Source organism: Pseudochaenichthys georgianus, chromosome 9 (assembly GCF_902827115.2).
Source record: "Pseudochaenichthys georgianus chromosome 9, fPseGeo1.2, whole genome shotgun sequence".
Lineage (NCBI taxonomy): Eukaryota > Metazoa > Chordata > Actinopteri > Perciformes > Channichthyidae > Pseudochaenichthys > Pseudochaenichthys georgianus.
This window is the reverse complement of record NC_047511.1, coordinates 30,222,934-30,245,125: the sequence shown is the minus strand read 5'-3', so window position 1 is coordinate 30,245,125 and position 22,192 is coordinate 30,222,934.

Here is a 22,192-nt window from a genome sequence, read left to right as displayed (position 1 = left end):
ATTACCTCAAGTAGTATTACATAGCGCATACGTATACGTACCATTACCAACACTGTCTTAGGTTAAAGTGACTTTTTGTGGTTTCTGTAGTGATGTGCTGATTGTACATTTCTCAGCCGATAACGAAGCCGATGTATAGAATGACAATTTGGCCAATGTCGATACCAATGTTTCTCTGTTATTTTTTGGATTATTTATTCAGTTTTGTGGTAGGTTACTTGGGGGCAGTAAAAGTCATGCGCCACATGGATACATCTACAGAAACACAAGTTTTCCTGACATCTGCGCCACTCGGAGATGTGCTGGGTGGTGAGCTTTATTCATCCAAGTGTTTTTATCCCAATTGTGTGAGTCAAAGCTGGGTGGCTCAGAGAATGTAAGCCCTGTAGTTAGAGAGGGCTTTAGCAGGCTGCTGTATCACTTAATTGTGAATTGATGTTAAAGTGTTCCCACAAATGTTCGTTTGTAGACTGAAGAGTTTGTGTATACTTCTGGACACTTTCAAACCAAGAGCCACACGAAGGGAATATTTCACAGTAGCCCTCACTTAATTTGTGGTCATGGTTGCCAGATATGGAGAGAGACATTCTATCTCCCTAGAGAGGGGTGGATATCCTCCTCTGGATGTGGTGGGGGCAGGGTATTTTTGGAGCATCTCATGGTTATTACAGGGTGTGTGTGTGTGTGTGTGTGTGTGTGTGTGTGTGTGTGTGTGTGTGTGTGTGTGTGTGTGTGTGTGTGTGTGTGTGTGTGTGTGTGTGTGTGTGTGTGTGTGTGTGTGTGTGTGTGTGTGTGTGCGTGTGTGTGTGTGTGTGTGTGTGTGTGTGTGTGTGTGTGTGTGTGTGTGTGTGTGTGTGTGTGTGTGTGTGTGTGTGTGTGTGTGTGTGTGTGTGTGTGTGTGTGTGTGTGTGTGTGTGTGTGTGTGTGTGTGTGTGTGTGTGTGTGTGTGTGTGTGTATTTGGGGGAGCTGCTCTGATCAGGATTCCACAGCTGGCCCATGTCACTCCTTGACCCTTTCCCCAACGTATCCCCCACAAAATATAAAGTCTAGACTGCGCTTTGACTCTCGCCACTTCAGAGAAGGCATATGGAGAGATGGGCAAGATAAATGAAGTCGTAACTTTCTCTTTCCCTTAAGGACTGAGTTCAAGAGACCGTCTTCATGGCAAGACACGGTGTCTATTAAGCCCATTAATAAATAAAGAAAAGCAATAGCGCCACCAAAGAAATAGATATCACACTATTACTTATTTAACCACTCTTCTGAATTATTTATTGTTTATTCCAAATGATCATTTTTTTCGAGTGTACACTTTCAGCTTGGGTATCCCAAGTGAGCGCTACCAGCGGTGGATGATTTGGACAGCCAAGTTCAACTTGGATGAGTTTGTGAGGGGGAAACGCGTGGCTGCCTGTGCAAAACTACTGCAGGGGGTTGGGGAAAAGATCCTTGATGATCGTGTTACTGACATCAAAGAATCAGTACACCAAAGTCAACAGCCAAGCAGTATTAAACACCCACTAAAAGACAGACTCTCTCTCTTCCTCTCTCCCACTCATTTACTATGTCTGTTCCTGAAACATTCAGGGTCCGTGGAGAGAGATAAATTATGGGGCTAGTGGCTTTTTGAAGTCTGCTCGGCATCAACATCAATAAACGCCGACCATGGCCCGCCTCCCCGCTCCTAAATTAAGTACTTATTACCCCCGGTGTGACTTGGCCATGTGGACCATAGCCCTGTGTCTGGGCAGGGCTAAAGGCCTGAGTTCGGCCATGAAGAGAGTCAGTTGGAACAAGTGGAGCATATGTCCTCTAATGAAATAAAGACCTGGGGTACATCAAGCTGAATGATTTACGCTGATGCACAGTGACCTCTGAGAATTCATGAGACACCGCTTGTGTGTGACTTATTGACTACCTGGCACACATGTCCTTATGGATAATAATCATCCAGTCCTTCCATAGTCTTTGTCTGTTTTTAGTTGTTTGTGTTTATAAATTGTATACCTCCTGCTAGGGCACACACTTATTGTTCATCATCATCATCATCATCATCATCATCATCATCATATCACATCACACTGACACAAAAAGACCTGGGTCAGTTATGCAAGATCGGTTTCTGCAGAACTATAAACCAATAACAGAAGCTGGCACCTACATCAATTTAAATGCCACAGTTCCAAGTACAAAAAATGTTCGGCAGCCTTAAACAAAAAAATGGAGAAGCGCCAAAGCACACTGGAGAGAAGAGAGTGAAGTTGGGAGAGATAAGTAAGCTCATTCTCTCGGAGCACCCTTTAAAGTAGTGCCAAGGCCCTTTCTGGTGCAATTGCACTGCATCTGCCTCTAGGGAGAGATGAGGTGCTGAGTCCACTCCTCCTCTCCTCTCCTCTCCTCTCCTCCTCTCTTGTATCCTGACACACGCCTGTCTGGCCACTGCAGCAGGGAGATTGTATAATCCAAGTGTGTAAAACAGTCTTTTACAGCATTGTAAAGATTTACTATTGGAGTAAATAACGCTGGGAGAACAGGGCTTTTAAATGGAACCCAATCAATATGTCAGAGGACGCTGCAGTAGAGGACAGGGCTGTGTCTGACGCCACACATAGGTGGGCAGATCAGTGAGCAGTGCGCCCAGGAATACCAGCAGGAGCTCACAACACCTTACCTCAGCAGAAAACTGCCAAACAACACCTCAGCATGATCAATAATTCTGTATTTGGGATGGTAAACTGCTACAGAACCAACTACACAAGATGGGGTCCATTGAAAGTTAAACATGACACTGTGGGTCATGAACTTGTCACAGATGATAAGATCTGCAATTTGTGTGGTGTGATGTGTAACATTGTCAAAGATGAATAATATCCCTACGCACATGCATATACATTAACACACCCTGGTATAAATTCAACACTTAGCTCCCCCACACGGACGTGCACGTGCACTGGTGTGCAGAGAAATGCAGACATGCAATACATTTCCAACCCTGCAAAAGCAGAGCACACGCACACGCACGCACGCACGCACGCACGCACACACACACACACAGAGAGAGAGACAGCCCCTATAGACATTCACACAGAGATACCGCGGCCTCATGAGCAATAAATCGCACAGCCCATCCAACAAGTTCATTTCCGGAGGCCAGAGAGGATGGGTCCTCTGACTTTGGAGTCAGCAGCCTTGTGAGGATCAATGGCAAGAGACGGAGAGTGAGGAGCAAGACATCGAGCTGAGATACAATAATCAATCAGTAATTGAATCGCTTTGGGAGGGGAAGACTGAAAAATAGAAGGCAGGGGAAAATTCCACCGCTTTTTTACTTAAAAAAGCAACACTTTGATTTAACCCTTTGACATATTGTATACATCTCTCAGTTTTATTAAAGCTTTCCTCTATGACAGGAGAGGCTCCAATGGGAGCAGATCTATTTTCAGACTCAAGATCACACAACTGCTGTTTCTCTGCAGGCATAGATGAGATGCGGTTAATGTGTCAGGAATAGCACAAGGCATTAATGAGAAATTCCATTGTAGAGCTTGAGCTTTTAACTACAGGCATGCTTTTGTCAAAGCTTGCACACAGTCATTATGTGTAATCTGAGAGCGTCAGCAACCTCACTGAAAGATGCACATACATAAGTTCCTTTAGCTGGAGCTGTGAGGTCAGGGTGAGTTGTTTTGGGGGAGTTTTAGAGCATGTTACCGTTGATGGTGAAAGTGCTTGATGAAGGAACATGTCTGTGGAGGATGTGGTTGATTTGGGGCAGGGTGTTGAGGAGGAACTCCTTTTAGGTCAATGTCCGAGGCTTGGAATTGACTGTATTGAACGAGTAAGCTTTAGACTAATAAAATGAGTGACAGCCTCTGGCTGCAGAATCGAAGATATGGATCCTCTGGAGTAGTGGTTCTATGTTTTCCTTTTTCAAGCTTGCTTTTTTTCTCCTCAATCACCTTGGCTAGGGGAAGAGACTTAATAGAAAGTGAGTAAATTAATTGAAAAGGGTTGCCGTCTCTGTGTGTTCATATAGTTTTTCATTTAATGAATAGAATATTTTTTAACAATTAATACTAAATGATATACTACATAGTGTTATGTAAATGTATAAATGTATGTTCTTTGGATTACGTGTTACAGGTTTTTTTTGTATTTATGTCTGTTTGTGTGCCTAAGTGACTGCTGGTGTATGTACACGATCGTGCAATCGTGTATGCAAATGTGTGTCCACATATATGTTGGTGTGTGTGGGTGTGAGATTGGTGGGGCGTAACAGGCTGGTTCCCCCAGAACTCAGGCATTGCTGAAACTTAGCAACAGGAGCCAGGGGCCTCCTTCCCCAGAGAGACTGGCTGCCGAGACACATTCATTACCAGCCCAGAATCTTGGGCTGGATTAAAAATTCATGCTGTTTACAACAACAAAAGCCCCCCCCCCCCATAAAGAATATGAGCCCTTCTGAACAATGGCTTTACCAAACCGTGAGCAGATCGCTGACATCTCAAAGGAGACCAGCGCTTGTGTATAAGTGTGTGTTTGAATGTGTGTGCTGCTAACAGCGAGTGTTGTACTTGCTCAGTGTAGGCACACACCCTCATAGGCAGTGGTGATATACATAATGACACTGTTTACTGCAGCAGGGAGTGAAAACAGCTTAGGGCACTTGAATAAGGACATGATTTTCTCAAAGTCATACACCTTGTCATGCTGTTTACAGCCATAATAAAGGAGCATATTCTCTCACGCTGCACATGTGTCTGGAGGTGCGCTTTCCTTAGAATGATTTTGATGTTGCGAGTGTGTGACCCTGCCTCGACTCATTGACGAATGCCTGTGTGCTGTCCTTTTGATTGGTTGGCAAAAGGGCCGCGCTTATGAGCTCTATTCAGCCTTAATTAGCACACTCCACAGCGATCATTATATCAGGTTCCTGTGGTGACGTCTGATTGCATTGTCCCTGTGGGGGCGGGGGGGGGGGCAAAGCTTTACCGATGGGGGAGCACCACACACATACAGTACACGCACACATTTATCTCACAAGACCACACACGGAAGCGCATAAGGAGGCATGGACGTATAAAAACATACTGTACCGCATGAGTGCACTCAAAAATACAATGTCAAGATGCACTGATGTGAAATACACACGGATATAAAAAGGAAAAAGCACAAGGGTGCATAGCCAGGCGCTCACATGAACAGCTACCCCCCCCATTCCATTAATGCCACGGCGAACAGGTGCAAGGTCGAACCACTACGCCAATAATAGATGCTCCTCATCATTCTCAGAAATAGTTCTCTCATAGCCACTAAATGTTTCAGTAAGGTTGTGTGCGGTTTGTATTACCGTGACGTGGATGAGGTGAGAGGCCATGTGTGCAAGGGTCACGGAGATCTCCTCTGTGTGTGCCCAACCCTGACCTTTGACCTGTCTTCTCCATCAGAGACAAGAAAACAGCAGAGTGGCTGACAGCACGATGTTGCACTACCTTGGCCTGCGGGGCTGCTGTGTTCTGTTATTTCTGCTTGGGTTAGCATATAAGTTAACATAAAATAGGAAACACTTGCGTCACATACTCAAGGCATTGCTTTTTCACAAAGAACTAAAAGTGTGGCCTACGAATGGTGCCATTTGAAAGGTTCGTCAGTGGAACTCTCAGTTGGGACTGGAGTTCATTGAATTGATAGGATGGTGTTATTTCATCAGAACACTGCGTCCCAACCACTCTCAGCTATTCCTGAGGGAACATTGGCTCATGGGCCCAGTGACATTGCATGATGAGAAGAAAGGGGTGATGCCCCCCCCCAACCCACCGCCAGTCGCGTCACGTGCAGGACACCTGTTTTTTCTCTGTGGGCTGCTCTCATGGGGGCCTGGTTCAGGTTTCAACATGATTTTCCAGAGTTCAAAACCTGCCATCTCTTAGCCCTGGCATCCCACTGTAGCGGTGGCTGAGTGACAGGACGCTACCTTTGACTGTCATGTGCTCTACAGCACTGAGCCTCTCATCATGGGGCTGTCATCAGGGCTGAACTTCTACTGGAATAACAGTCCGCTTGGTATGAGTGTATTGGAGTGCATGTGGATGCAGCACACAGCTATTCCTTTTATTTTTGTTTCTATATTTATTTGCAGGCAGTATTAGTAGCATTGGATTTATTTTTCACACATTTTTACACTTCAAGTTAAGATAATGTTTTTTCTAATGTTATACACAGTTACATGCAGTGATGAAAATGTTTGCACTCGAGTCCACAAACTAAAAAGTTAGAACTAATCTAACTCAAACAGTGCTCTTTGAACAGTATGGGATAAAGTGTAGACCTATTCTGTAGACCTGGTTCTGTAGACCTGGTTCTGTAGACCTGGTTCTGTAGTGCCCGGAGTCTGTCTTTTTATTTGTTTTCCTCCAAACCCCATCCCCTCAGGAAGCCTTTGCCTCCTGTCAGGTCATCATTGTAAATAAGAATTTGTTCTTAATTGATTTTCCTGCATAAATAAAGGTTATACTACTACTACTACTACTACTACTACTACTACTACTACTACTACTACTACTACTACTACTACTACTACTACTACTGTACTACTACTACTACTACTACTACTACTAGTAGTACTACTAGTAGTACTACTACTACTACTACTACTACTACTACTACTACTACTACTGTACTACTACTACTACTACTACTGTACTACTACTGTACTACTACTACTACTACTACTACTACTACTACTACTGTACTACTACTACTACTACTACTGCTACTACTACTACTACTACTACTACTACTACTACTACTACTGCTACTACTACTAAGTGACCTCCAAAGTAATATTTAGTGAACATTTAAAAAAAAAGGAGCAAAATCAAGTAAACATTTAGTTATTATTATCTAAATGTATCTCTTGTCAAAACCATTAGCAATACCTCAAGTTGTTTTGTATAATGTAAACGGTTATTTAATATCCCAAACCTTTTATTTTTCCGATTTCTTTACATGCCACTTTGCACAGCAACGATAAACATAGACAGTGTTCTGTGATCATTATTCAGGTTTTGCCTTGTGCCTCATTAAAAGTGTATTTCTGCCTTGAGAAGGCCTTTGTCTGAACAAGTGAAGTCATGTTGCTTACTAGGAAGGAGTCTCTGTTCGACACGGGCCTTGAGCAAAAGCAAAGAATTCATTCAAGTCCTTGAAATTCACTACAGGACGTCTCAGGAAGACTTAATTGAAGCCTTGGGTTAATGTTCCATTAAATGAGAGAAAAGTGTGTAAAATAGCACAAATTAATTTTTTACAACATAATGTGTGTTTGTGTTAATCCAATTCATGGTTGAAGAGCGGCCTGCAGAAAACCTTTAGCTAAGCTTGTTTGCAGCCACTTGATGCAGTGTGTTCTGGGTTGCGACTATCATGTGGGTATGGTTCCCCTCGCATGTACAATGTAAAACTTCCCCTGGTAGCAGCTACAGCACCATGACTGCGCATCCTCATTCAGTCTTCAAGAGGCACCGGAGAGGCCACTTGATAGCAGCCACTGAACAAAACCAGAGGAATATGATACTAATGCTAAGCAGGTAAATGCAAAAGAATAAGCTGGCCTCTTTGTCACTGAGGAAAGAGCAAGTGGCTTTTGTGTTTGTGAATGAGGCCGAGATCATTCGATGAATACTCTGCTCTCTTGCCTCTCTGTGGGATTGAAATGCCAACTATCTCTCCATTCCACCCCTCGTTGCTCTCAGCCCTTTTTTGCCATCGCTCCCTAAATGCAAGGCCCTAACTTACACAACTTGAAAGAGAGACAGAGAGACAACACCCAATTTTACACATGCGTGCACACAAACAAATAAGGCAATATTGATTGGAGCCAGGGCTGCATTCACACTGATGCTTCTCAATAGATCAGTCATGCTCTTGCAGCTTGCCCTGCTGCAGCCCTGCAGTTTAACACCGCTAGCCTTCTCCAAAGGACACATTCAATCCACCTGACACCTAAATAGACCCACTAACCCCGCATACATTGCATACTGTGCTCCTTAGAGCATGAACAAGCTCTGAAAGTCTAAATATGATTGTTTACCTAACTGATGGCAATGCCAGTTCTAATATTACAATAACAAAACTATTGATCTGTAGGAACGATGCTTCTTCGCTTGCTAGCTTAACGGATGGGTGATAGTTAATAGCCTAATGATAAAAGAATATCAAAGTAAAACATGGAAGACAATTCATTAATTTGGGAATCATTTTCGTCCATGTTACTTTAGACAAATGATCACGTCTCCTGATCACTTCACTGTTTATTTACAAGTGGTGTTATTCAGTTTTTCTGAAATGTGTTTGTGTTACATAGAGGGCACATATAACTCTCCTTCAGAGCTCGAGCCTACTATAGTCACACTTACTTTTGATCCAAAAGACACATTTTACGTCTCAAAGTGTGGGAGTGGGAGTTTTCAACAGTCCTGATTCACACTGCCACCAACCCACAGATTGGCTGACACCTCTGAGGGAGTGAGAGCTGAATCATAAAGTGACTTTCTCTGCTGCATAAGGGCCAGAAGCATCTTTCCTCTGCCTGGTCCTGAGGGTGGATTTGGTTGATTTGGAGAATGTCAAACAGAAATGGCGTTTCACACACGTATGCTTGTTTCATGCTTTAACAAATCTGGAGTGGTCACACACATCTCTCAAGACAGATACATGTGTGTAAACATGTGCACGATACAAGATAGAAAAAAGTGATATGTCATTTCTGTTTGACCTTTTGCAGATTAAATTCTACACGCCGCTGCTCTCGTCTGTGCATCATGACTCAAATACGCCATTTCTTCAGCATAGAAAACCATACAACATAACTAATCTCTAATCCTTTTAATATTTCTTGAACTTGTTCCTAAATTATCCAAACACCCCCCACCCTCTCAGGCCAAGCCTCCCCCTCCCACCTGTGCAGTTCCCATAGAAGTTGTCTGCGGCTGCATCTGTTGCCTGCTTGGCTAGTCTGCGGATTAATGACTCATTAAGGAAGAAAGCGCCCTTACGTACGCATGCTCGCACACACACACACACGCACACGCACACGCACACGCACACGCACACGCAAAGTTTGTTTAGTACTATGTTGGACATTTATTTAGCATGTGTTCATTTACACGCCTTCTGACATGCAACAAACACATGAGTTTTAATATTTGGTCATGATCATACACTGCAGGAAAAAACACATGAAAAATATCACAGATATCGTATTAGATTGTAGGATATTACATTTTTGAAAAAAAAATCTACAAAGAGTGCTCGAACCAGTGCAAATCTGCCTTAGTCTGCAGGTTATGCTGACTCCAAATATCCATCTCAAATAAAGAAGTATAGCTTTTCACGAAATAGTTTTCTTTTTTAGTATGGATTTCTTTGATTGATTGACTGGTGTCTCCTGTTGCAGTCAGCTGTGGTTTGAAATCTGGGATTTAAGGGACAAAGGCTATGTTTTTGGGTTCCCTGTAAACAAAACTGGGCATATGAGGGCCAATAGAAGAACTGAGTTGGAGTTGAGATACAAACCCATTTTAGCAAGTGTGCAAGCTAAAAGGAATCTTCATCAGACTATAGCTGATTGGTTTGGAGATTGCATTTTAGCCAATGTGTTTCAGCCCTTTTGCTCTCTACAAGCACTGTTTACAGGCATTAAACCAAAGCCGGTTAGAACCTGATTTGTCAATGCTGCTCAGACTTAGAAACCAGGAGGATTCTGATACCAAGCTCTTATCCTGTTCCCTACAGATTCTGTTTATAGAGATTTAGGCGATTGTGGTTGCTACTTATTGCTCCCACTTCTGCTCCACCAAGTCTTTCTGTTCTTCAACTAAGTTTGGATTTTGTGGCTCTTGCACTGCTCCACCAAGATGACAGGGAAACGCAAATCAAAGCTCAAAAACATCCCTGTCAGGGACCTTTGAGTGATGGCATATATGATGCGTGTATGTTTTTCTTACGGTCTATGATTTGTACCCACAGTTATGCCATAGCAGCCACTGGGAATAGTTTCAGACAGTAGTGTTGCTATCTGGTGGACAGCATTCCTTCAAAGCAGGAACTGAGCCTAATGATTTAATATTCTGAGGTCAGGCAGTAAATCACATAAATCAGCAGATGGGTCTTCCCTCTTCATCAACTGACAAAATGATGTAAGTGGATGACCACAAAGTACTGTATGTAAGACCAGGGGCCTCATTTATAACGCCGTGCGTAGGATTCACGTGGGAAGGTTGCTTACGTCGTAGAAATCCAAAAAATAGGTACAGAAATGTTCTGACATTTTCCGATTCACCAAACATTGCGTACCGGCGAGGAAAGTGCGTACAGCACTTCCTACGCCGGTTTCCCTTTATAAATCACAATCGACTCCAAATGCGGCGCAGCTTTTGCGGGCTTCACGTAACGCCAGTCAAAGAAACGCCCATTCATTCATTCATTCTGACTGATTTATGAAGAAGATCGCAGGAAATGACGACAGAACAGCTAAAAAATACATCTCACACCGTGTCAGATTTTGGTTATTTTGGGGAGGTTGAGATAAATCATATTGTTTGGTGGATGCAGTTTGAACCAGAGTAGCAGCATGGAGGCCGGATCGTCACCAAAATAAATAAATAAGTGGCCCGAAAAAGGTTAATGACAAAAAAAATACACATAGCCTTCCTCAGGCAGTGTGTTTGTACCGGGGACAGGAGACCCCCCCCTTGATGAGAGACTGTAAGAAGTGATCGGGGAATCCCTCCGGAGTGGAGTCATGACGACTGGATCTGAATTATGTTTCTGTATTTGGTGGTTTGTGTCCCAGCTGTCGATCAGCTGTGCGCAGCGTCTCCACTGCAGCCTGTGCATCTCAACCCCCCTCTCCCCGCAGCAACTCTATATCCACCAGTTAAGTGAAATACAACTAATGTGTTGTGTTATATTAGCTGTACAATTTACCACATATGGTGTTCTAGTTTCCATACCTCCTGTGTTTTATGAGCGACTTATCAAGTCTTGGCAAACGGCATAAAACACGATTAAACATGGTAATATATAAAACCATGCTCGTACAACCTATAGAAATGCAAAACCGCATCATTTATGAGAAAACATTTCATAACATTAACACAACATATTCGAGGTGGTTTTAAATAACATATCTATAGGCCTATATCATATTTATTTATTTCTCCAAGTTATGTTTTTGTGTGCACTGAGGAGTCTCAAACAGGTGTTTGTTTAATCATTTTAAGATGGGCTTTAATCAATGTTTGAAAATGAATTCTTCATATATGATAAATGAGAGATAACATTTTGTTTATGGTATTATTTCCACATATTTCTCTCCATTCTTCCTTCTGCCAACGGTGTCGCAGTTTCTCATCTCTCCCGTTTTTGTGCTTAGTGCGTACGCATGGGTTAGAGTTTGCGTGGAGGACCGCACGTTTTCCCGTCAAGTTAGTATTTTATAAATCGCAAACAGTGCGTAGAAACTGGCGTACGCCATTTTTTGAGCGCCCCAGAAGAGACAGGGTGTTGCTATAGTGAGAGCTTCACAGTACAGCAGAGTCATGAGACATTTATTTTGACAAAGAATCGACTCCGTTGGACATTTTTTTCTGCTGTCAGACACAGATTCAAACAGCCCTAATGTTTAAAAACATTTTATATTTTGAAAGCAAGGCACTCTCTTGGACCAGAAAAATGCACAAGATTATCTTCCAACACACATACACACGCACGCACGCGCACGCTGCTGCTCTACCACCTGCACTGCAACACTAAGGTGTTTACAGGAAACATCATCCTGGTTGCTCTTGTGTTTTCCTGTTTCGGCCCTGCGGGGATAGACGCCACCTCACTATCGAGCAGCTCTGTATGTGTCTGCTCATGTAGGACATGTCCCGTATATGTGTACTGTACGCACAGCCAGTCTCATGCCTGAGTGAATCTGCAGCGGGCCCTGGGCTGGGAAGGCTGTCGAGGGCAGCCTGTACGGGCAGGAAAGAGGTAAACTCACATTCCTGAGTTTAGATAAGGCAATTCTTTTTTGGAGTTTATTCGCGGAGGAGTTTGAGCCTGAGCGCAGCGGCGTAGGTGTTTGCATCTGGAGGAGTCGGTGTCTGGCTCTCCCTCTATGACAAAGGCTCACACACATGCATAGACACACACATGCACACTTTTGCAGGCTTTAAGAAAATGCATGGATACAATGACAGACACACCTGCATGCGCTCTCTTGTTACTGCTCACCTGTGCTTCCCACCCAGGTTACCACTGACCTGAGGGTAAAAACAATCACTAATTTTGTCATGCATAATCCATGGTTTTGGTGATGAGTAAAGGCCCTGTCACACTGTCCCGAAATTGACACCCGATGGACACACAATAAAGGAAATGTTCAAATTCGGCTGTGATCGTAGCAACATCGGGCCATTCGTGAGGGCATCTAAGCCATCGTATAACCGCCGGTGGAGTTTCTCAGGCTCCGGCAGCAACTTCGTGAGCGCCAACTTCGTAAGGCACTCGTGAGGGCATCTTGTCAAATCGTGTCATCTTCGTGTTATCATCGGTGCATTCGCCCTCACTCTGATCGGGGCGAATGCCCGATGGCACCGAGGATAACAAGATGCCCTCACGATGGCCTTACGAAGGGCAAAATTGACACACGAATTCAACACGAAAATGAACCTTCGCAAGGTCCTTCGGCAATTTTTTGGCATGCCAAAGATTTTGCCTCCGCTCACGAAGTTGCTGCCGGAGCCTGAGAAACTCCACCAGCGGTCATACGATGGCTTAAGATTGTCAGGATTCTCATGTTTTGTCACGTTTGTAGTTTTGTATGTCTGGTTATGGGTATTTTCCTCCTTGTATATTGTCTGGTCTTTTTCCCTGTGTTTTTCCTCCCGTCGTTAGTTTCCCTGGTGTGTCTAGTTGTCTGATTGTTTTCACCTGTCACTCCTTGTGTGTCTCCTGTGCTCATCAGTGTTGGCCCCGCCCCTGATTGTTCCCACCTGTGTCTAGTTACCCTGTGTTTAAATCCCCCTGTCTCCCAGTGTTCAGTGTCGGTTCGTCTTGTGATTTGGCTTGTCCTCGGTGAGTGTTCTGTCTGTGTATATATAGCCTTGAAATAAAGGAATTATTTTTACTTTAATCTGCATTTGGGTCCTACCTGCTTCACACATCGTAACAAAGATGCCCTCACGAATGGCTCGATGTTGCTACGATCACAGCCGAATTTGAACATTTCCTTTATCGTGTGTCCATCGGGTTGTTTTATTGCACAACAAAATCATGTAAACATATTGTGTAAATAACCCAATTTGTGTTCTGTGAAACTGAAAAGGATATAATATATTATTTTGAAGGACAGTTGACAGGAAGTTGTTGTTGTTGTTATGGAAACAACATTACGGAGAAAACGTAATATTTTCTACATATAAAGACGGATAAAGTAAAGAACAAAGTCTGAAGATATCAGCACAGTATCATAGTACTGTAACATAATTGTTTTTGGTACTTTCATTGCAGTTGTATGTCTTAAATGTAATGTAAATGTTGCCTTCGTGTGTGGTTCGGGGCCATCTTCGTGCGAAATTCACAATTCCATATTCGTGTGTCCATCGGGTGTCAATTTCGGGACAGTGTAACAGGGGCTTAACAGAATCCTATTTATTCTGCAGGAAGGTATTAATGATAACCTATCTGATGAAATATGTTGTATATTCCAATTTTGTAGGGTTAATGCTAAACTCATTTAGAAATCCGAATAATATGTGTTTATTTTGATGTTTGAGGAAGTGATAGTTTATACTGATCTATTCCAGTGCAAAAACACAATAATTAAATCTTGTGCAGAATGAGTCAAGTAAAATACTTAGCCTAGATGGAATCTAAATCTAAAAAGAATAGTGTAAGCATATGTTCAAGTGGCATTCCCTTCTGCTTGCAGTCTTCTCTAAAGGCAAAGCAAATCAATATTAATAGTCCCTCACAAATGAGCAAATTTCCCAAAATGTTCAATATGTTTTTTAGTAATGACTATTTGTATTCTGTTGAAATGGTCCTGTAACAACAGTGTGTACTGCCCTCTCAGATTGCTGTCATGATGTCAGCCTGTTAACTGCACATGTTTTTTCGGCGACTCAGGGACTTCGCCATAAATATCCCGCTCTTGCTTGTGGTGTCTGAAATTGCTATTTGCATAGCTCTTAACATAGTATTGCTGTAGTGTGAGCCGTGCCTTGAATGGCAGAAGGAAAGAGGTGCAGTGGCAACAGCCCACAGTGCAAAGCTTGTCACTCATAGAGAGGGAGCCCAGATTGTTCAGTAGCCTATGAAGTGTCAAGATGATGTGGAATGTGACTTTCAGGTTTCAGGAGCTCTGAAGGCCACAAGTTTAGCATCTTTCCTCTCTTTACCCTGCATGGTACATTCCTCTCTGGTGTGGAGGAGGTGGGGAGTTGTTGCACAAACACACCCACACACACACGCACGCACACATACACACACACACACTGGGTTGTATCTGGATTTCATCACCATTGAACAGTCCAGCTCCCAGTTAACTCACACAGAGAGGTAATTGAGGCAAGAGCTCTTTAAAGTGAGAGCTGTCGCAATCAGTGTTTAAATACTGATCTTGAAAGGGAATGACAAGGGGTTGTGGTACATAAAAACCGCAAGGACCTTTTTAAAACGAGAGCTAAACTCACTGGTTTATCTCTCAGGCATTACCCACTGTTAGTGGTGGATGGTGACTTGTATGTACACACATACAGTATTCAAACAGTCTCAATGGCTACAGATGATTTAGCTACCTGGATTATTCAGTTCTGTTCAATGGTTGGAAGGTCTCAACATGGTGTAAAAAAGGTTTGCATTTCGAAGCCAAACCCTTTTCACTAGAATAAACTACACCTTTGATTTACTTTTCCTCCTATCGTAACATTTGGTAATTAAATACAGATCCAGTGAATGCTAATTGGAATGGGAACACACTGCCAAAAGCTATTGTTGCTTTCCAATGTCAGCAGCCAGATTTGAAATGACTAAAATGTGTCACTTCTGTTTGCAGGAGTATTTTAACGTAAAACAATGGGATAATAAATAAAGGACAAAAATATTGACAAATATCTCCTGCAATGTATGATTGTAGAGCTCTACTTGTTCATTGCCTCAGCCCCCTCCCCTCATCCCCACCGCAATCCCCCACATTACAGCCATTTACCTAATTGGATAAAACGACTCCTGGATGTAAGCCAAAGGGGTTTTATAGTCCATGTTTGCGATTCGGATGTTTGATTATAAGCTCTCTTTGATAATTACTCCCGGTTTGCTACCAGCCAGCCAGGCCCACTCTTTTTATCGTTTCCTCGCCGTGCTGTGAGCAGCAGTTGTGTGTGCCCAAAATCAGCCACCGGGCTGTAAAAGGTACCACAGCATGCCTTCTGGGCCCAACATCATAGGCGTGTTCCATGCCCAGTTTACCGAGGCTAATTATCCCTAATTCGAGGTAATGGCGTGATCAAGTGTTTGCTATTATCACAGATCCCCACTCACCCGCCTCTTTCAAACTGCTAGTCCTTCAAAGGTTAGCATTCCCTAGCTTTGTTGTGCTTCTCCTGATTGGTCTCCTGTTTCCACTTCCTACATACTAACACATTCCATCAATTTCCCCCATCTGTTCCCTTTAGCCTGGACTGCTCTACACTCACATGCATCTGAAACACAGTTAATGCATCAAGGATTCATGATTGTAAGTGAGAGAGATAGCTGGCCTCACCTGCACCGGCCCTGAGGGGGTCCTTGAAGCTGATGTGGTTATCAGTGTGCTGAGAGGAAAGGAGACATAATCCATTCTGTGGCACATGGGGGTCTTTCATCGACCTTTCCTGCTCTAAAATGAGTCTTTCCTGCAGGTCCTACCCAGGGCTGCGATAATAGCCAGTCCTTACCATCCCACAGCTCTGCTGATATGGCCCAGCTCTATTAGTCTCGTCTGCATGCTTTAGCTCATGTCAGTTATGGAGCCACTCTACCCAGGGGGCATTCATTGGCAACTCTGGAAGGTGAAGACCCTAAGGACATACTGAAAAGTTGGAAAATGTTATAACTTAGTGCACTTTCTTAGCATAGTGCTGGGAAGCTCAGGGGCGGTTCTTTCCTAATTATGCTCTGTTCAGACTAAAACACTTTTTCTTCACTTTTGCCTCTCACTGACTGAAAGGTCAGGTTGTGTTAATCGTTTCTGTGTCGAACGAGCTTCCATGTTTCTCTTACATTTTGGATTAAAATATTGGATCTGTGGACAATTATATTACTTCCTCTTCTATATTTTTTAAGTAGAGGAAATGACTCTTGTTGGAGGTGTTTTGACCCATAACAGATTCAACTCAGATTTTAAATACACCTGCATCTTTTGACTTTTTTCCTTTTCATTCTTCATTCTTCATTCAGCCTTTTCTAAGATGATTGAAACGCTTTTTTCTGCACTTCACTTTCTGTCACACTTGCATGCATTCCTGCATACACACACAGGTAAACACACACTTACACACATGCATGCAGCACCAGTGATTACCATTGTTCTAATCCTTTTATTTTATTTCCCTCCCCATCGTTGCCTGCTCTTTGGCAGCTTGCATGCAAATGTGGTGGGTAATGAGCAGAAAAAGGCATTGAGAAAGAGGGGGTAGAAGAGAGAGGGAGAGACAGAGAGAGACAATTTCTATGCCTCTGAACATTCAAAAGAGCAGCACACCCCCATTCTTTGTACTTTCCTTTGGCGTGTGAGCGTGTCAGCGTGTGTGTGTGTGTGCGGTGTATTGGTGGGTGGGAAGGGGGGCTGTTGCTGTCATGTGTCTGACAGATATTGAAGATAATTGTCCGCTTTCTTCGTCTTGCCTGTGTAATTCCACTGCTGCTGCAGCTTGAACAACACTCACCTGGGCAGAAGAGGAGGGTAGGGCGGATGCAAGAGGGAGTTGTTGGGTGGGGGTTGGTGTGTTTCGTGAGAGGAAGAGGAAGAGGAAGAGGAGTACACTCTAGTTACTGCTGTTAGTGAAATCTATGTTATACTCCAAGTGGAATCATTTGGGTTTTGTAAGAGGCGGCCTATTCTAACATATAGAATAGGTAGACTGGAAAGTGTGTCCAGTCTACCTTAGTGAGTAGAAGTCAAGATGGTGTCGCTGGAAGAGAGCACATGGCGAAGTTATAGAGACCCGAGTTGCAGAACAGGTGTCTCATTGGGTGGAATACATTTGAATCACAAAAACCCAGGAGAGGATTATCCCTCCAACCCTGGATGGAGGGATCGACTAGTAATGAGATGGAGGGATTCAGATTTCCAGTCCAGCTCCTGGCTACGCATGGGAGCTCTGCACTGTTAAAATGTTGACTCTGGGGGACAAATGGATTCGGGTGGGTTCGTGTCCTGGAAGTTCCTCAGCGTTAGTTACGATGAACCGCTCACACTGAACCCTCTCCAAGCGCTGGAACAGGTTCAACTTTCATCTAAAGCAGCTACAACGAAGAGAAGCTACAATAACCTGTCCTTAAGAAAAGGCTTTAATAACATTGTTTAATGGGTCTTGCTTTGAGAATTTGGCGATGTAAATGACTGATTGAAACTACAGAGAAAATAATGGAGTTTACCGCTTATTACTGGTGTTTTAATTTGCTTGGTTACACAAGACACTTGGCACACTCATTCATTCAAACATGTGTGCACAAAATAGCATGGCCTAATGATTTCCTCCACTCTGGAATGTATTTCACGTTATTTCCCTTGATTAAAGATACCTATCACCATCTTAGTCATCTTGATTCACTAAATCTGCTGCAACAGACGATTGAAACAAGCTGGGAATTATTGTTGGTACCAAATGGACGAGAAAAAAAGGGAAAGAAACAGAACTTGAACTCAGCCCCTGCATCTGTTGTTTTTTCCTAAGTTCTAGGAAAGTTGGGGAATGGGAAGAAGGCCGACTGTATACTGTGGACTCGCTTCTCCTCCTTTCATTCCAGACTTCTTCAGTGCTTCCACTTACCCCTCCTCTTTTAGGCTACGCTGAAAACACTGGAATATGCAGCCAAATCAAACAATAGTGGGTCCCATTGCTAAGCAGTGTCTAGAAGGACTGGGCCAGCCTCCAAGCCTGTGGTCACTGGAAACACTGGTGAATGCTGGGATAATACTAGGCTTTAACAGAAGCAGCACACCCCCCTCCTCCACCCACATGTACACTGTGACACACTGCGCGTGCACAGACACACACATGAACACTCAGCATGGGCCGGGCTGCTCATCATTGATTCCTATTTTGCTCAGTTCTGATGCAACACCAGCTGGAGAGGCTCATTTGTTGATCCCATCAAACTGAGTCCTTTATGATGACACATAGCTTCAGCCTAGTTTCTCAGCTCAGAGGTGAGGTGAGGTGTCCACATTGAGGTCACCCTGTGACTGTGGTACTGTTTGAGGCGGCCCTGGTGTCTGTCCAGGACTCCATTCAATCAATGGGCTGCGAGTTCATCCTCTAATTACTGCAGTGGGTGCCCTCGCCTCCTCTCTGCAACTTATCAATAACACACTTCCCTTTCTTCCCCGGGAGCCATAAATCTTTGGTGCTCAACCTCCTTCAGTCTCCAAGTAAACGGCCTAGAGGAAGCCTGGACACATGTGTTAACAATCGTTGACAGGTCTACCCCCCCTCTCTTGTAAAGACCGTTAGAGAAGGGAACATGTTTACGTTTTCTTGTTGCTTCACTGACTTCACAGCATTACTGTTTGCTTCCATACTTCTTCTTTTTCTCTGTCCATTTACCTCTCTCTGTGTTTACTCTGTGCTACTTCTTTTTCTTTCTTTCTTTCTTTCTGTCTTTCTTTCTTTCTGTCTTTCTTTCTTTCTTTCCGTCTCTCTGTCTGGATCTTCGGTCTCCCCCTCTGTGTCTCTATATGTTGTTGTCTATCTGTCTGTGTCTGTGGCCCTTTCTTTCCCTCTCTCTCTCTGTCTGTCTTTCTCTGCCAGAGGGGCCAGGATTATGTCTCGAGTAGGGGGAGATAACCTATGGGCCATGGATGAAGGGATTTGGAAGATGGAAACGTTTTTTTGTTTTTCTTAGTAAAGGTGGAAGGGTGGGCAGAACGATGCTGGATGGAGCTGTAGGAATGATCAGCGCATGGAAGGTGGGGTATCAGGGAGAGAATGACGCATGGATGAAAAGAGGAAAACCCTAACCAGAGCACATGCTCTTCATTTAAACACAGACTTGATACTCACAAAATAAGCATCTTATGATATTCATTAAAACCTCAACAACACAATGAATTGCAGACTCCTAATCTTAGAGCAGAGGTAATTCACCAGGTCCCTCAGCGCTGCGGGGAAAGTGAAAAGTGAACAGTGACAACCTGTGTTCTATAGATAGAAGAAACTAAGGGGAGAAAAGGGAGTTATAGTTAATGTGAAGGATTAGAGAAACAATGCTTCCTCGTCCCCTTTTATCTCCAAGGTGCAGATCCAGAGTTGACGTAGGGAAAAAAAAGCCATGTCATGACACTTTAGTGCACGCATACACACAATCTTCTACACATCATTTTTTGAGAACATTTCTTTCTATTGTCCTTTTTGTTATTTATTTTGTACAAAGATGGAGCAGTGAGCTTGTGCAGGTTGAACAGTTCCTGCGTGGAGTGGTGCTCCCCAGACACATCCCATCGTGCTGTCCTACAGCTGAGAGCTCCTATGGCTTTGAACCCAAACAGGGTGTGGCAATGCCATTACCTGCCTGTCCTCTGCTGTTCGCTCACTGCGGCACGGTGGAGGAACAGGGCTTTGAATGGACAGGTGGTGCTGTAGGAAGGTTGACATGCAGAGGGACAATATAAATTGCTGTCTTACCATTGAAAATACTACAGCGTGGTTTGATGTCACAGTACAGGTAGAGGGTGTAGATAATGGAGGTCATGGCTTGCACTTATGTTGCTAGTGGCTGCTGGCAAATTGAAACTTGAAACTTGAATTGCAATTTTTTTGCAGAACTCAATAATCCATAATGGGAACAATACAACAATTTAAAAAGTGTAACAATTGTAAAAAAATTGTTGCAAATGCTATTATAATGTATTCATTTAGTTAATACCAGGTTAATACACACAACTATACTGTGCATGATCTCTACAGTAGAATATGACGGCATACTAGCAATAGTTTCACAGAATAAATGTCTTCTGTGTAATGTTTGATATAATGTTTCAAGGAAGGGAAATAAGATTTAGTTTTTTAACCTTTAAAATAATAAAACCAAGATCCCTCTTTTTGAATTCAAGTTGATGTCCAAAGTACTCGCTAATATTTTCCAGTTACTTACCCAATAGAAATATACAATTTTTTCCCGTGTAAGATGATACTCTTCTACCGAGCTGGGTTGTTTTGTAGATTGTGTTTTACTGTTGTAGCAACCCTGGTGCGTCTATTTTGGAGAAAAAGAAAAAAGAAAGCTTAAATAAACATTCATAGCTGGTTTTGTGTGTAGTCTGTGTGTGTATATGTGCGTGTGTGTGTGTGTGTGTGTGTGTACTACATATGTGTTTGCATGCTCCAGCAATGTGCAACGCATTATGTCCTGGCAGCCTGTCCACATACATAAGTTTGATTCATATGTACAGTAGTGCTCCAAGAGACTGGTTTTCTTTCCAGGAGTTGCCAAAGATGACTCACTTTAGCACTCAGGGTACTCTGTCGAAGGCACTGAATGCCCTTTTTAGACCAGGAGGACAAACAGGAGAGCCAGTGGTCAGTGACAGCAGATACATCTTTGACAATAAGCCTCTGCTGTGCTTGAAATACAGTTACCTGTCTTGTTTTTGCTCGATCCCAAAGCATAGCGCCTTGAGAATTTGCCCAGAATTAGCATTCTCTCTCTTTCATGTTGTGGTGGCAGTGCCTGGATGTGTGTGGGAGAGAGGAGGTGAGTGCAGACTTGGCACATGGCCTGAGTTCCCACTGTTCAGAACGCGTCATGCCAAGGTTCTTTTAATTAGGCTGATCAAGTGTTTTGTGGGAACTGGACCCACGTTCCATGCCACTAACACATCCTCAAACACGACTCCCACTCCCCCTCTGCATCCCTTTCCTTTCCTTTGGGCTTTTCATCTCCTTTTATGATCACATTAGAGACACTTGCTACATTTTCCCTTACTGTCTGCCAACTGATTTTTTGTTACCTGCAAAGAATTGAGATAACACATTAATACTGCTATTTTTCTTCCTTTGTATATTCAACAAAAAAATAATTGGTTGTGAACTTGTGATTATTGGAGTCCCAGGCAAATGTGATTCTTCAACATGTAAATGACACCAATTTCTAAACAGATTTGTAATCATTTTCTGTCATTTAGTTGTATTCACAATTTCCCAAACTACTGCTTTGCTAAGTATAAACAGTCATGTTTGAAGGCAGTGATAAATAAAATCTTCTACTCACCAAGCACACATTTTCACTGGACACAACAAGACATCTGAGCTGTTAAGTCACCTGACCCAAGAAAAGAAGTAGCTTTTGGCAATGTAATTTTCTTTGTATTTAAAAACATTAGCAGTTTCTTATTTTTTTTTTCTTTATGTTATGAAAGAAAATAGCACCTGTGCACCGGCCTCCTGGAGTGTGCTGTCCATCAGCACGATGTTGTGTGCTGCTGTTGTTAAAGGTTGCCGTGGTAACAGTCTTCTTTATTTCTTAGGGGGCCCAGCGGCTTTTGGGTTGCATATTTTATGCGTGGAATGTAACTTCCAGAAAACGGGGAGGTGGGGGGGGATGGGGTTATAAAGTACAAGTGGAGCAGCTGATCTTTAGAGTATAAGTGTGTAAACTCACGCCTCTATGCATCTCTACTTAGCAGACATGATATAATAACAACTCAAGTCATGGAATTTGGACCCAGACTTGTTCTCTCTCGGCCGGAGACAAATGAGCTTTACGGGAAGAGTGTAGCGGAGTGCTCTGCTGTGGCACCTCTCCTCCACTGACACATTTGCCTGCTCTCTACTGACTCCTACAGCATTTCTGCCCTCTGTGTCAGTGCTTTCATTGTGAAGATGTGAATCTGTTTGATATGTAAAAACCTTTACTGCAACAATAGGCCATGGCAAC